The 15949-nt window shown below is 34.8% G+C and overlaps 1 pseudogene; it reads right to left on the bottom strand.

The window, feature by feature from the left end:
* Positions 1-2239: 2239 nt before the first annotated feature.
* LOC107626810 (putative pectinesterase 29) lies at positions 2240-10050 on the bottom strand (annotated as a pseudogene).
* Positions 10051-15949: the final 5899 nt, after the last annotated feature.

Raw genomic sequence — 15949 nt, 5'->3', positions numbered from 1 at the left:
AAAAATGCCAGATCAATAATGGAACTAATAGTTGATAATTTGCTAATAAAAAAAATTTAAGTACAATATTTTTTACAATAAAATGAGAGGGAAGAGTTTAGAGTGACAAAAGAGTAAAGTTGGCTAAAGAAATAATTTTAAAATAAATAGACTGAAATTAATAATGTTGGCTTATGAATATTATTTCTCGTGGAATTGTGCAAAAGATATAAACCCCACGTATAAGAAATAGTAAAGATTTACATGTGTAATTGTTTTTATGTAAAATTAATAGTTAAAAATTATTAGATAATAATTTAATTAAATTTATTAAATTATTTTATGATTTTTAAATATCAATTTCACATAGAGATATAAAATATATAAGATGGCCTCCCACCAACCTCATATCGCCTTTTATGTTTTGTGTTGATCTTCAGGCGATACTTTTAAAAATGGGTTAATAGTTAAATTCGTCTCTCATCAATTCTTTAAATTAGTTCTCAAATCATTTTTTTAGTTATATTAGTCCTTAAAAGATAAAACGTAAGTCAAATTGATTCTTCTGCTAATTACATGATGATATGTCACGTTAAGTGTCACATGGCATAATGGCATATCATGTTAAGTGCCATATCATTTATATCTCTTTGATTGAGAGGATTGGGATTAAGGGTGCGAAAAGTGAGAAAAGAATTAACTTTGTCTCAAGGATAATTTTAAAACAAAATTAGTATTAGGATAAATTATAATCATATCCTAATATTTTATTAATATTTAAAATAAACTAATTTTTTAAATATTTTAATGTTTTTTTATTTATATAAAATATATTAGATATATTATATTAATAAATTAATAACACATTTTTTAAAATTCATTTAAAATATAAAGATAAAAAATATAATTAGATACACAGACACAGTCGTTTAAGAAATAAAGTAACTAAAAGTTTAAATAAAGCCATAATAATATTAAGACTGATCACATATAAAAAAATATTTATAGAATTAATTCTTAAAATTAATAATTTTCTAAAAATGAGTAATCTCAATTCTCAACAAGAAAGTATTTCCAACTTTAATTCCGTAAGAGCAATGCTAGGGAACCAAAAGGGTATTAACCAAAAATCAGCCAAATACATTTGGGTGAATTCAAAATCTCTACGAATTAATATATATGGATGTTTCTTGTGCTAAGTATCAGAATGTTTCTTTTTCATACTAAATGGATGTTCTTTTATATATTTTTCGAATTTTTTTGTATTACAAATGTAAATGTCTCTATTTTTTTAAGAATTTTATATTTTTTTTTAAAATTTTATAGAGTTAATATATATAGATGTTTCTTCTGAATATTTTTTTTTTCATACTAAATGGATGTTCTTTTATATATTTTTCGAATTTTTTTGTATTACAAATGTAAATGTTCCGGCATAGAAGCCACAGCCCCAAAAGCTGAACCCGGCATGAAGTTTTCCACATGGCTCGCGGAAGAGGGTGGAACAAACGCTCCGATCTTCCGGAATTCGAAACCGCATGTGCATGCAAGCCAAATGTGTCGGCGTCAAACCGATCAAAATCATTACTTGGAGTTAAATCGAAAGGGTGATTGTATTGTTTGTGTAGATCCCAATCGTTGAAATCTGAAAGCAAAGCACCACCATCGTCGCCGAATCCGTAGGCATTTATGTAATCGGTGTTCCCAGTGCAGTTTGGATCCATGGCAAAAAACAGAAACACTCAGCAACACCGAAAGTTGAGGGTGATGAGGAAATCAAACGTGTTTTTGCGAGTGACGCCACGGTTGAGGGTGGATAGAGTTTGAAGGAGGTGGTTGAAGAGGGAAGAGGAGAAGGTTTCGTCAGTGACAAAGTCGAAGGTGAATTTCGTGTTGAAGCAATTGTCTTGAATGCGCTTGTCGAGGACGTCGCGGAGAGCATGAAAGTCGCCGGCCAGGAGAGAGAGAGGTCTCTGTGTGGAATTGTTGGAGGTGGTAGGTTAATGGGAGAGAGAAGAAGAAGGCTTTTATAGGTTTAATTAGGTTTACTTAATTAATTTTAAATTTTTTAAATTTTGAATTTAAAAAATTTAAAATTATATATTAATATAAATTAACGTGATTTTGTTTAATTTTTGGCTGGTAACCTTTTGGTTCTATATACTTTTCCATTCCGTAATAATCTAATCAAATAATAAAATAATAAAGAGTTATATTCTATCTAAAATGGTGTTGAAACTATTGATAATGTTGTTCTTTTTTAAAACCGTTGGTTGTGATGAAGCCATCCTTCAGAGTCTATAAAATTCATACTTGTCATCATATTAATCGTCTCTAAATCCAATTTTATAATCCAATTTACTCGTTTAGAGGTATCAGAACCTGATCCAAAATTGCCATACTCGAAAAAACATAATGTTATTCCTGCAAAAAAAATTAATATTTTAGACGATCATCCAATTAGAATCATATGTTTACATAACAATTTAATACATAACTATAATTCTTAAAATATTATGAACTAAGTCACATTGACACTGTTGTTTTGAATTTAACATGAGTTTTGAATTTAACATGAGTTAATAATGTTGTTAATGAGATGATTAGCATAGTAACAAAGTCTTACTCATGTTGAGAGTAAACTCATGGGTCCCAACCAAAGAGTTGAATAATGTTGGCCATATTTGTGTTGTAGAAAAGAACTCTAGTATAAGATCTCCAAGGCCTTCCCAAGAAAGTAGAATCATTTCCAAAGACATTGTAATTTTTGAACACAAACCCATTTGAATTCGTTCTCCCTTGTGCTGTTATATATCCTACAAACCCTTTTTTTAATGGCCCTCCAATCACATTTATGCTACATCTCTGCCATTATCAATACAATAATAATACATTTAAATAATCAGCATTTCTCATCCAATCCATTTTTATTTTGGTGAAGTTTATGATTATTGTAGTTATAATAGTTACTATGGCTAAACAATTTTAACATTATTTAAAAAATATTATTAAAATTAAATTCATATATTTTTATATGAATTTTATATTAAATTTTAAATTAATTTTTAATATGAATTTTACATTAAATTTTAAATTAATTTTTATGATATATAATTCTATAAATATTTATGTGACATTTTATAAGTCTTAAAATAAAATTAAACTAAAATTAAGTATTAAAGATTTTCTTACGACTAAAAAAATATTATTTTAACTGAAATCATAAACACAATAGCATGCACCTTTTATATTTTAATAAAATTCAATTACCTCAAACAATGACTGGCCAGCTCCAAAAATAAAATCAACAGCACCTTGAATAGTATAAAGTTTGTAGTAATATCTTTCTTGGTTATCTCATAAAGTGTCTTGCAATCCAAAGAATCCAACTCTATAAAAATAAGACTTGTTTCCATTTATCAATGCAACATCTACGGCAGAGAGCCCTGAGGTTCGTATTTATTGGATTGTTGTATGTATTCTGTTTCAAAAAAAATAAATATGAATTTTCTCAAAATATTTGAATTTATTTTCTGAGAAATTATTTTATAAATTAAAGAATATCTTATTAATTTTTAAGATATTTATTTTTAGCTTCACATTATCTTTTGAGCCCAACAAAAACTGCCGTAAAATATGAGATATTTAAGTATTGGGTAAGTTGGGTCAATTACATTACTTATGTGATATAATAAAATATGGTGATAATGAATCATTCAAATTAGACTTGTTTTAATTTCAAGGTATGTAACATTAAATAAAGGTGAATTCTATTGTGTAGAATGTAATTTTTTTTCTACACACCTAGAACTTAGGTAGAAGCTTTTAAAAATGGACACCTATTGTCCTGTACTCTATGTCTAATAAGGTCTTGTAGTCTCTTTATATTAAGTATTAACTGAAATTTTTGAAGACAATTGTTAGACTAAATCCCCAAAATGGTCCTTTAGATTGGGTTTCTGCACCAATTTCACTCCTGAGTTTCCAATTGCACCATTTTGATTCTCGAGATTGAACTCCGGGCACCATAAAAGTCCCCAAGCCTATTTCTGGCCTGAGTAAGCAAATCGGAGTGCTAATCTGGCAAGTAACTGCCACGGTGGATGTGAAAACGGCTATATGACGTGGACATTTGGTGAATTTGCTCCAATATAGTCCCTACTCCCATTTATAAACCCTAAACTCAATGTGAACCCTATCTTCTTCATCTTCTTCTTCCATTTCTGTCTTCTTTCTTCTTCTTCTTCTTGTGACAAATGATGGGTGGTGCTAGTCACGCAGTAGGGAGTTCGAGCTGCTCCTCTTCAACCAGGAACTGGACAAGAACATCAAGTGCAGAGTCTTTTTTTCAAATTAACAACATGATTGTAGGATAACCATGCACTTCGAATTTCTCATAACCATTATCACCAGCCCAAATTGAATGTCAGTTTTTAGACTCCTTCCTAACCTTTTCAAGCCTACTTTTGATAACTGGTGGTAGTATTCCCACGTGATTTTCCAGCTTCACCTTATTCTTAGCCATTGTATGCATTACAAACATTCTGATTTTTTCAAGCAGTGTGATGATTGGCTTTCCTCGTGCTTCCTTTATCTTTGAGTTAAATACTTCACATGCGTTGTTGCAAATAGAGTCCAACTTTAACTTGTGACTGAACTTTAACATTGTCCATGAATTTCCTGGCCATTTTTTTAGATATGTCTAGGCATCCTCGTTAAACTTCTTAATCTTATCCATTAACTCCTTGAACTCCTGGTACATAGTGGCCCGTTCACAATCCCACAACAATTTTCTTAGCTCCAAGTCTTTCCATTATTTGTTGAAATTACGCTACAAATGTCACACACAGAAATGGTGATGCACATTAGGCATCACCTCCCTCATGGCTGGAATCAGACCCTACAACAAAAATTGAGATAACATAGCCATGTTGAGTGAGAACACATAATGATCCACCATAATAGTCTCTAACTTTTACCCCGTACACCATAATAAATCCTGACTTTTAAAAAATGTACCGTAACAGTCCGACAGTCCCTAACTTTCACATTGATTCACCATAATAGACCTTAACATTTATATCGTGCAAACAACATGGTCCCATTCCAATTTTGCAAAATCAGTTCATATTCAACTCAAATAAAATTCACCAAACTGATTTCAAGAACAACTCATAAACGGTTGCTTATGCTATTATGCAGACTTCCTAATTTCAAGAATCAATATTTCATCATCATTAACCAATGTTAGTCACACACATACAAAATTAAATAAATAATCATTATTTCAATAATCATTAAGCTTTTTGGTGAACAAGCTACCAACATTCTTTCATCTTGTCATACCCAAGCTTTTTATGGTAATTCCTAATATAGAAAACATCTAATGTATCTTCATCAATATCAGCCAAACAATTTTTCTTATTAGGAGAATAAACCATCCTTCCTTCTTTATTTTTTTCAAAGCTACCCCCATGATGGAGTATAATGTCAATTAGATTTTTTATCTGCATCAGAAATAAAAATTGTATACATTAATTCAATGATCATGGTCACAACCCAAAAATCAACAGATTGCATTTCATGGATGGTAAAAAAAACTTTTCCCTGTTTCATTAGGTAAAAACAGAGCATGTTTAAAATCCATATCCTAACAGAACAATATATGAAACACTAAACCTTTATCAATGATGAAAATACCCCACCACAAACAAATAGAAAGCCAACTAAACCCTTGAAAATCAAGTTATGATTGTCGAAAAAAAAATAAGGGCACTGTGTACTCACCTCAATAACAACAACAATGGTGTTTCCTCAATAACGGCACTGTGAACTCCACGGCGACACTAGCAGTCCCGCAAAACTGTTGAACTCGAAAACCTTAAACCACCACACTAAGCCTTCACCATTGTCAGAAGAAGAGGGAGTCTAAGTGTTTCAGTGTTGGAGAAAGGAAGGAAAAGATTGTGAGTGATCAAAATCCATATGGCTCTAACGTTTTGTTTTCTTCATTCATGTAAAACGGTGACGTTTTACTTTCGTTAGGGTTAACATCCACCGTGGCAGTCACTTGCCAGATCAGCATTCCGATTTGCTGACTCAGGCCGGAAATAGGTTTCAGAACTTTTATGGTGCCCGGAGTTCAATCTCGAAGACTAAAATGGTGCAATTGGAAACTCATGGATGAAATTGGTGCAGGGACCCAATCTGAGGGACCATTTTAGGGATTTAGTCCTATTGTTAATTTGGCGGATTAAATTTTTTTTGTAGCAAGCCAGTTAAAAATTTGGACCATACTTAAATTTGGACTTAAATAAGTCCCTGCTTTTTATTGCTATAGTTGATTAATTATTATAGTTTGTTATTTATAACTTAGCTTTATCAATCATCCGTGACCAAAGAAAGAAGAAAAAAAATACAAATAGTCACCTTTGATTATTTTAATCAAAGATAAAATAAAATAAAATATTAAAAAAAATAAAAATCTGATTTTAGAAAATGAATCATGATGTGATTTTATTTCTAGATAAAACTTTTCTTGTTGCATTTTTTTCTTATATTATAAATGTTATATATGTTATAATTATTTAAATTTTTTAAATATTATTTTAGATTTAAAAAAAAATCGTATGATAGAAAATATTCATTTAGAAACTAAAATAAAATATTTCAACATTTGATTTTCCTATAAACGTATATACATACAAATTTAGTGTATAAGCATAATGATTGTAAGGGTTAAAATATAATGAAGTAAAAGTATGGTGATATTATTCATTTAAATTGAAATAATTTTCTCAAATTTGTACCAAAATCGGTGTGGCCAAACTTTTGTTTTTCATAAATCCATAAAAAAAAAAAGGAGATTGTATGTTGGTATTTAATTTGATTTTCATTGTTTTTTTGGAAATAATGCTCTATTAATTTTTTTATTTTTGTCTTTATTAATTTATTTATGTTAAAAAACCTAAAAAGGTTATACCATATTTTTTTTGTTGGTGAACAGTTATATCATATATTAAAAGATCTAAAATTATTATGTTGGCTCAAATTAAAGTATGGTCTAATTTTTAATTGGTCTGTTACAAAAAAATCAAACCCACTTAATTAACACTTTCATTCAAAAATTAATCTCAGTTAATATTTAATATAAAGAGATAAATCACCGCAAACTATCCTATTGATAAACTAAGAGATTACAAGACTTGATTAGACATAGAGAACATTACAACAGATGTCCATTTTTAAAAACTTCTACCTAAGTTCTGTATGAATAGAAAAAAATTACATTCTATACCATAGAATTCACCTTAAATAAATTTTATTAGTTATTTGTCCACTGAAATTTTGGAGTTTGGAAATCACATTAAATATAATTAAATAAATAAAAAGAATTAAAAAATATATTTTTTATAATTCAATAAAAGATTGGTTATCCACTAAGATCTATCATCGTAACGTAATAAGAAGGTCACTTATGTCATATATATTAGAGATAGAAAATTTTCAAACATTAAATAATATTTAAGAGATGAAATAAAAAAAAAGGCAGAGAATGATATAATAATTATAAATGGTTAGTTACCCTAAAAGAGATGGATTTGACGACGATATTATCAGCCATGGATTGGAACGTAGGGCTCTGAGCGGTTGTATTATGGTCACCCCATTCAACCCACGTTTTCTTCTTTCCAGTTCCCTTCAATATTATGTATGGTTTATCACTTGGAATCGTCACTTTCTCCCTATAACACCAAATTTCTTAAGTCAAATTAAATAAAAGAGTTACATGCCACAACTCAAAATAATAGTAAATAAGACTCGGTCTAAAAATATTATTATTTACATAAAAATATTATGTGAAAATAACAGTGAATTAGGTAGAAACTCAATGGCAGTTAATTGCACCTGAATTTTCACTTATAGTTGTTATTTTCACATAAAACATTTGAAGTGAATAGTTATCTAGAAAAAGTTACTATTTCTTTACAGAGCAAAAGAATATTGAATTTATTACCTGTAAATACCAGCCTTGACATTGATTGAAACCCAATACTTATTGTTGGAAGGGACAAAATCAATGGCAGATTGAATTGTAGAGAAGTTGCCATGTTCGAAAGAATCGACAATAATTTTGCTGAATGGAAGGATTTTGTCTCCAACAGTTCGGTAATACTATGCATTAACAACTCCTGAATTTAGTAGCACAAACACAACTCCACCAACGAACAAGAAATAGCAACATCGTCAATTAATTCAACACCTGTGTTAATAGTTGGGATCAAATTCAAGTTTTTTTTTTTTATATAGATATAAGAAGCAGAAAAAGTAACACTACATGCAAGAGGAAGAGGTGACAACAATATATTTGGCAGTGGAATTAAGGAATAATGAAGTGATGATTGTGTATTTATGGACACAAGTTTCTCTGTGTGTGTAAGGTCCCACGTCGGTTGGGGAGGAGAACGAAGCATGCCTTATAAGGGTGTGGATACCTCTCCCTAACATGACGCATTTTGACGAGTGAGTGTGGGGGGTTTCAGCTATCATCCCTATCGTCAAAGGCAAAACCGTGAGGCCTTGTGTGCAAAAGCGGACAATATCGTGCTAGCGGGTGGTTTGGGCTATTACAAATGGTATCAGAGCCAGAGCCCAGATCGATGTGCCAGCGAGGGCGCTGGGCTCCCTTAGGGGGGTGGATTGTAAGGTCCCACATCGGTTCGGGGGGGGGGGACGAAGCATGCAAGGTCCCACATCGGTTCGGGAGGGAAACGAAGCATGCCTTATAAGGGTGTGGATACCTCTCCCTATCATGACGCGTTTTGATGAGTGAGTGTGGGGGGCTTCGGTTACCCTATCGTCAAAGACAAAACCGTGAGGCCTTGTGTGCCAAAGCGAACAATATCGTGTGTGGGACTTTACAATCCACCCCCCTAAGGGAGCCTAGCGCCCTCACTGGCACATCGATCCGGACTCCGGCTCTGATACCATCTGTAACAGCCCCGACCACCCACTAGCACGATATTGTCCGCTTTGGCACACTAGGCCTCACGGTTTTGTCTTTGACGATAGGGATGATAGTCGATACCCCCCACACTCACTCGTCAAAACGCGTCATGCTAGGGAGAGGTATCCACACCCTTATAAGGCATGCTTCGTTTCTCTCCCCAACCGATGTGGGACCTTACAGTGTGGATTTTGGAGGGAACGTTTTATTTTTCAATTTAACATGTAAGTTTTTTTGTATTAGAAACAATTTTATTCCGAGTGTATGAAATTTTATAGGAGGTTTAATAAAAAGAATGATACAACACAACCTAGACCAGAGGTATGAAGATTAAAAGAGACTAGCACACAGAATTACCTTAGTGTTTGATCCTTCAGATTTCTTTATATAACAAGCGAAGCAAATCACTCACCTCACTTTTTCACACTAAAAAAACGTGCATAAAGCAATGAAAATTTTATTCATCAAAGTTGTCTAAGTTGTCTCACCAAAGCTGTTTAAATAGGCTCATAAGAAACTAACTAAAAGATAAGATAAAATAACTTAATTTAACTCTTCTAAAGATAAGATAAGATAACTTAATTTAATTCTTCTAAAAATAAGATAACTAATTTAAATCATATTTGATCTTATTGGATTAAATCAAATTTTATTTAAATATTAAAATCCTAACCTATGATAACTAATTTAAAATCAAATTTGATCTTATTAGATTAGATTATATTTGATTTAAATTTAAAATTCTTAAAAATACTACTAAACAAATCAGAATTAAATTAAATCTTTTAATAAATCTTGACAACAAAGCAAACTAATAAGATATAGACTTAATAATTTCAAAAATTAATAATAAATTTGTGTTTTAACCATAATTTTTTAACTTAAAAAAGGTATTTGTCACTTTAATCAAAATTTTCTTTTGTTTTTAGTAGCGAGTGTTAAGATTTAGGAAAAGTCAAAAGAGATTTGTATTTTAGTTGGTTGGAATAATTAAGAGATGGGAGAGAGGGTGGCACAATCAAATGATATTATGGTATTTTACCAATTTTAATATTGTAGACCATGACATATGATGATATTCCGTATTTAATTTACTAAAAATTGAAACATACATATGGTGTTATGGTACTTTACCGAAATTGTCACATTAGGTATAATTGGTTTTTAGCTTACCCAAATGTGTAATGTGTTCACATTCTCATTAAATTAGGTGAATTATAACCTGCACCGGTCCAATTGAGGAGAATGATGCACCTTATCCTTTCTGCATTGCTGTCCAGCTTGAGGGAGTGCCACACATAGGAGAGGTACGGTGAGGTGGCATGTGTCAGGTACAATGTTCACCGATGAAGGGGGAGAGTGGTTAACGGGTGGAAATTGAATTTGGCCCATAAGTGGCTAGTTTGTAAATGTCAAAAATTGATGGGGTGGAGCTGAAATTGAATTTTTGGTGGGATGGGTACTTTTTTGGTCCAGTTTGGGGCCTATAGTGTGATAAAAATGTTGGGCCTAATTTTTTTTTATTCAGAAACAAAATAAGTTACAAGGGAATGGGAAAAAAATTTTCAAGGAGGAATTCAACTTCATTAATTTGTTGCAACGTTAATAATCATGTCTCGAAAAAAATGTAAAGGAATAAGGTAATTTCAAATGGACAATAAATGTTTATATATAGGCGCATGGAGTTCATATTCGAACACTACAGCCTGAACTCTGAAGGATAGGAGAGATGGAGGAGAATATGCAACGCTACTTGTTCATTGCCGTTACGAAGGGGCACAAGCCCGGTGTATACACGAGTTGGGAGGAGGCGAACCAGCAAGTTGTGGATTTTACGTTTCCTGAGTTTTACTGATTCAATAGCTTTGAACACGCATGCTCGTGCTTCAAAGCGAGGATGTCGTCCATTTGTGCTGAGAGAGGTGGTAATGGTGAAACTGTTGGAGTCAGGCCGGATGAAGGTGGCGGAAAGAAATTGGCTATCTCCAGCGGAGGCAATCCTTGCCGGCCAGTTGTTTCATGTAAGACTTGTGAAATGGCATTCAGTTTTCAATAATTAGTGTATTTATGAAGCTATGCTTTGGAGATCTGTTTATTCTGGTCATTTTATGTCGGGTTATTAATCTTGTTAGGTTTAGAAGTTTAGTTAGTTATGCGATTTTTGTTGTTCTATGACTGTACAAAAGGGCTTCCTGTAATTCAGGCCGAAGAGCTTAACGCGGATTTCGCAGTTGTGAGCAGCATGGAGGAGTGGTTGCTGAAAGTTTGCCTGGAGGCAGAGATCCCTTGCCCCTGTTTCTTCAAGGTAGAATGATTTGTCGGAGAGCAAGGCCCGTTCTTTGGCTTCACGGTTGTTATTCCTGGGCATCCATTTGAGATAGAGCTATTTGTTACTGGTCATTTCTCAATGGTTGAAAAAGCTGCAAGAGAAGATGCTGCTTATGAGATGCTATGCGTGTTGCTTGATGTAACCGGAAAAGAGATTCGGGATTATAACTACAGAAAGGCGAAGCTTCTTGGCGACTCAAATAACGCGCTTTGGGCCAGGGTAGGTCAACTGGAAGAATCTTACGAGAAACTGAAGGCCAGTTACGATTCCCTTGTAAGATGCCATGTGGAAGGAGAAAGAGTTTGATGTCTCTGTTTTGAATGTGTCGTTGGTGTTTGGTTATGTTGTAATTATTCTGTTATTGTTGTGTGTCCTTTACTTTGGAGATTAAAGCTCAAAGTAGTATGTAATTTGTTTCAGTTTGTTGTTCAATGGCAAGGTTTAATAGATAAAGTCCAAAATTTTGTGATAATTAGTGATGATGGTATGATTAACGGCGTTACTTTAAAATACAACGAAGTACGATTCGGGTGGAATCCCGTTTGTGTTACCCTGAATTTTTATTGTCGTTATTGTGCAGTGGTTGTTTTAAATGTTGGCAGAGATATTCGTCGATGAGAAGAAGAAAATTTGGTTTTGTCTTGTTCTGTGGACTGGCTTGGACTGTACAGCTGTACCTGCAGTTACACAGTGTACGGAGGAAAATTTGTGGGGTTGCTTTTGGAATGCATGTTCTGTATGTGGTCAGGTGTCATAAACAGAGGATGAGGATATATGGATTAATGGGTTAAAGTACTAAAATCATGTTTGAATAAATATAGTTTGCTGACTTAATGACAGTTAGGCTGGAATAACAACGTGATATTATGCGTGAACTGAAGATTAGATTAATTAATACAATAGAATATATGTTAAAAAGTAAACAAACGCAGACAGTGAAAAGTAAGCCTACTTCAATGCAGGTAACACATGGTGGTAGGTGGTGTTTTAAGGTTAAGAGGAGCCTACTTCCTAACCAGAGCTAAGTAAAGGATCAAAATCGTAACGAGGATAAATAGAATACACGAGTAGGGAATTTGTTGCCGCTGCATTTGGTTGGATCGATTGTTTAAATGGACAATTGGGTGGTTGTCTCCATGTTCTTTCGGACGATGAACCTGTATGCCTTCCTCGAAAGGGAGTATTTGGTCAACATTTGGGTGGTTGTCTCCATGTTCTATCGGACGATCACCCTGTATTCCTTCCTCGAAGGGGAGTATTTAGTGAAGAATCGGTGATGGGTTCTGCTGAATGGTTGGTGGTTGAATTTGATGCAGTAGAGGACTATTGTGGGTGAGCTGATTCTGTAATCGTCCGGCACAGAGGAATTGTTCGAACACCATACGAGCTTCATCGAAGGTTTCGTAAGACTTATGGAGGTTGCCGCTAAATTCGTGAACTTGGGTATGACAGGTGGGCCAGGAACTATAGATACCAGGGACCCTCCCACGGAAAAGAACATAGTATCTCTTGTTGGCCCGGACCATGTTGAGATTCCAAGGGAAATGTGTGTTGAGTTTTGGTAAGATGGGAGGTTTTTAAACCTAAAGACGATTGGTCTTGTGATTCGAACACGAAATTTAATTTGTGTAAAACTTCCAACGGCTGGAAAGTGATCGAATGTAGGGTTGACATGTGTCGGTTTGCAAGGACCAGAAACTAAGGTTGGTCTAGCCTATTCCTGGTTCGATAAATGACAGAGACCTGGTTGAACCAGTATATAAAAAAACCGAGTTGTTATAAAAGAAAACAGAAAATAAATTGGAGTTTTTTTAATTAATTCAAATGATATTCCATTCTAAATTAAAGTTAGAAATACGCTATTAAAATAAAATAGGACTTAGAACTAGTACTAGAGATGTAATGGTTTAATTTTTGAGATTTAAAATAACTATGTAAGTAATTATAATTTTTTAATATGGTATCTTTTTATAATGTATTTATGTTGACATATACAAATTAATTATAACTTGTTTTTTAGTTTTGTACTGTTATTGATGAAAAAATGAACGCAATTTAGTAACTAAAGCATGATGTTTAGTAAACGAAATTTAATTTCACTATGGAATAATCTGGTACGGAAATTTTACAGGCAACGTGTAAACAATAGAACATTAAATCGACATGGGAACCCAACTCATGGGAGGTTGACGAAGACTATCAACTCGTAGTCCGTGCGACAGTGGATGCAGGGTATATGCGCAGCCCCTCCGAAAGCATGGAGGGAGTTTCACATTGCTGCCCGTCTGCGATAGTCATATAGAAGACCTATGTGGCCCCTGGTGGAGCACCTCGGCGAGGCATCACACTGTATGTTGTTCTTCTATATGGGGCATTTGGACCTTACCTGGCCACGACATTGTCAGAATCGAAAAGCACCTTGCGTTACAATCGGCGAGTAAACCAGCGGCATCAAGCTCGCGATACAATTCGATCTCTTTCCCTTTTCCATCGTTGTCGTCCCTGCGAAACAGCAACGTCATTGAGAGTGCGTATTTGGCTGCTTCATGGCCTCTACTTGCTGCACTATTCAGCATTTAGAAGCCAACGTCTTTGTTACGTTTGATGAAGAGTTCCCGAAGCCCCTCCCGAAACAGAAGCTCTGGATGGCCAGTGGCCATGCAGCGTTCAAAGAATCTTCTTGCCTCTGGATCGCGGCTCCACCACCACGGCATGGCATGCGGTGGTGGTTTAAAAACACTGTGGTGAACAATATCGGCGTCTCCCGCAGCGCGCGCAGCCGTACAGGTCATTCTGAGACTGCACAAGTCCTGAATGGAGTTTGACGCAATTTTAATGGTTAAGGCAACTCAAATGTTGTTCGGAAGGTAGGCGATAGTATTTGAGAAACGGTTGATTGTCATTTTCGTATTTCAATGGGGATGGGGATTTGTATATAGAGTTCCGGATATGGAGTGTAGCAAATGAGTGTGCCTTCATATTTATAGGGGTGGCAAGCGAGGAAGCCCGCCCCGCCCCGCCAGAAGCCCGCCTTTTGGCGGGCTGGCCCGCCCCACCCCGCCTAGTGAGGCAGTCCCAGAATCCTAGCTCGCCCCGCCTAACGGTGGGCTGGCGGGTCGGCGGGTTAAGCCCGCCAAATAACCTCTTTTTTTTTTACTTTTAACTATTAAATAATATATATAAAGGCATAAAAAAATATCTCCTATTTTTTACTTTTAACTATTATAATTTTTAAAAGTATAAACAAATTATAATTTTTATATTCACAAACATTAAAGTCTTTGTAATTATAAATATTGTTCCCAAAGCAAAATAAACATAATTCAAAGCATAATTATAAATATTGTCTCTAAAACAAAATAAATATAATCCAAAATACTTAATTTTCATCTTCATTCTCTTGTAAGTTGGGTTGGGAAAAGTTGGATTTTGGTAAAAAAATTGTAAAAATATCCCTTGCTAAAAAAATGCTAAGCCCGGCGGGGAAGCCCGCCCCTTCCCGCCAAAGCCCGCGGTTTAAGCGGTGAGGGTTAGGAAGGCTTTTACTATTTGGCGGTCCCAATTTTCCATCCTAGCCTGCCTTTTTTGGCAGGTTACGCGGGCCGGCCCGGCAGGTTTAGGCCCGTTTGCCACCCCTACATATTTATACGTCCACGGATCACGTTTGAATCTTGAACTGGAGTGTAGCAAATAGGTTTTCAATAATTTATGCCGCTAGAGTTTCATGGTTCGGGGTTTTGGGGTTTCTTGTCAACGGGTTCATGGTTTTATCGTTTGGGATTGAGTGTCTTAGGTAAGCCAGTTCCAGTTCATGGTTTGGGGTTTATGGTTGCTTGATTAGGGTTTACGATTTACGGTCGACGGTTTGTGGTGTACGGTTTGGGGTATGTTAGTTAGGGATCACGGTTAAGGGTTGATGGTTAAAGATTCCGGGTTTAGGGTTGAGGGTTTGGCGGTTATGGTTCATGGTAAAGTGTTCAGGGTTCGTTGTCAAGGGTTCATGGCTTAGGGTATGTTGTTATAAGCCGCTAGGGGTTCATGGTTCGGGGTTTTAGGGTTTCTTGTCAACGGGTTCATGGTTTTATCATTTGGGATTGAGTGTTTTAAGTAAGCTGGTTTTGGTTCATGGTTTGGGGTTTATGGTTGCTTGATTAGGGTTTACAATTTATGGTCTACGATTTGTGGTGTACGGTTTGGGGTATGTTGATTAGGGATCACGGTTAAGGGTTGATGGTTAAAGATTCCGGGTTTAGGGTTGAGGGTTTGGCGGTTTTACGGTTCAGGGTATAGGGTTCATGGTTTGTTGTCGAGGGTTCATGGCTTAGGGTATGTTGTTATAAGCCACTAGGGGTTCATGGTTTGAGGTTTTAGGGTTTCTTGTCAACGGGTTCATGGTTTTATCATTTGGGAATGAGTGTTTTAGGTAAACCAGTTCCGGTTCATGGTTTGGGATTTATGGTTGCTTGATTAGGGTTTACGGTTTACGATCTACGATTTGTGGTGTACGGTTTGGGGTATGTTGGTTAGGGATCACAGTTAAAGGTTGATGGTTAAGGATTCTGGGTTTAGGGTTGAGGGTTTGGCGGTTTTACGGTTCATGGTATAGGGTTCAGGGTTCGTTGTCGAGGGTTCAT

This window comes from Arachis ipaensis, chromosome B2 (genome assembly GCF_059453495.1).
Source record: "Arachis ipaensis isolate K30076 ecotype BB chromosome B2, ASM5945349v1, whole genome shotgun sequence".
Classification (NCBI taxonomy): Eukaryota; Viridiplantae; Streptophyta; class Magnoliopsida; order Fabales; family Fabaceae; genus Arachis; species Arachis ipaensis.
This window is presented reverse-complemented; position numbering and strand designations above follow the sequence as displayed.